This window comes from Capsella rubella, unplaced genomic scaffold, assembly GCF_000375325.1.
Source record: "Capsella rubella cultivar Monte Gargano unplaced genomic scaffold, Caprub1_0 scaffold_1, whole genome shotgun sequence".
In the NCBI taxonomy this organism is placed as follows: Eukaryota; Viridiplantae; Streptophyta; class Magnoliopsida; order Brassicales; family Brassicaceae; genus Capsella; species Capsella rubella.
This window is the reverse complement of record NW_006238923.1, coordinates 13,247,892-13,249,525: the sequence shown is the minus strand read 5'-3', so window position 1 is coordinate 13,249,525 and position 1,634 is coordinate 13,247,892.

The following is a 1,634-nucleotide window of genomic DNA, read 5'->3' as shown; positions in this document are numbered from 1 at the left end:
AACCCGGCCCGGCCCTAATAGGGCTACAGGGTTTTTCGGGTTTTTTGGGCTTTATTTACAATAGTTTCTAAAAAACAATATTTAAAGGTCTACTATAAAAATAATGCATCATATTTAAAATAACTTATCATTATTTAATAAAACTAACTTAATTTAAGAGAAAAAATGAAAACCAAATAAATTATTTACACTTTAACCCTATAAAACATGGAACTAAAATACTCTAAAGTAGATGATAGAATCAAAATTTAATATATATTTTGATGATTTCAAAATCAAGATACTATATATATATATATATATATATATAGTTTTAGCTTTGTTCAGTTTTGACATATATAAATAATAGAAAATATTATAGATAAAGTTTTAAGTAAGACAAGTAAGTAAATATGAAAACTAAATCATTAATCAAATCTTCTAATCAAACTAAACTATTAAAAAATTTAAAATATATTTGTTTAAGGGCTTTTCGGGCCGGCCCGAACCCGACCGGGTGTTAAGCCCAAAAAACCCTTTAGACCAAATAGGCTTAGCCCAAAAACCCCGATTTTTTCTGGACATATATATTTAAGCCCGAACCCGATGTTTTTTAGGGCCGAACCCCCGCAGGCTTTAGCCCTAATTGACATGCCTATCGACATGTATGTATAGAATCTGGTTTCGGGTTTTTTTTTGGGTTTTCGAGCTTTACCCGAGCCCGAATTTTTTTATAACTAAACCCGATCGGTATATCAAAACATTCGTCAATTTCATGAGGGCTTCAAAATTTATTAATAACATAGCTATTTTATGGAAAATAATATAATTTATAATAAGAGTAAATCAAGAGTATGTCGTGAGAGCCTTCATGAAAGATGTCCGAACTATTGAAAGATGTCCAAAACCCCTTCATGAGTAACAACGTTACGAGTCTTTACAAGTTTCCAAATGGAGAATTTGATCAGCCAATTGATATGAGCTTCATTATTCATTAGTAAACCAACCAATTTGAATACTTAAATCAAGAAAATCACTAATGGTTCAAGTTGGTTTAAATAAACCAAGGAGTGTTCAATTCATCAAATTGTCTTATTCACTTTCAAGACTCCCTACATGCTACAGCCCCTAGAAAGCTACGTTACATGGAATCGCCGGAGATGTGTCGCTTCTCGCTTCAGAACCGGAAACGGGAGCGGAATCGTTCGGAATCGCTTGGAATCGTCTCGGAATCGCGCTTCTGAAAATGAGTCTTTTGGAATCGTGTGGAAGCGTAAGCTTCCGAGTAGGAAGCGTGGAGGAGGAGATTGGAAGCGTCGCGGCAAAATTTTAGATTTAGTTAGATCTTAGATTTTTATGTCTGATTTTGGTTAATATCAAATAACATACTTAGATTTAGCAAAATAATGTATAAAATAAAAGTGAATGAAGAAAACTGTGAAAAAAATAAAAACAGTCGCTCTCTGTAGTTTAGGGTTTTGAAAAAAGGTTGGGGAAGAAGATGATAAAGATCTTTATTGTTTAATATAAAATTTTAATTAAAAAAAAAACTATGTTGATCGAACTCATGTCCTTGCTAAGAGTCACAAATCAACTAACCACTGTACCACCTTACATCATTATATAAATGACAAAACTAAACAATCTATTATATA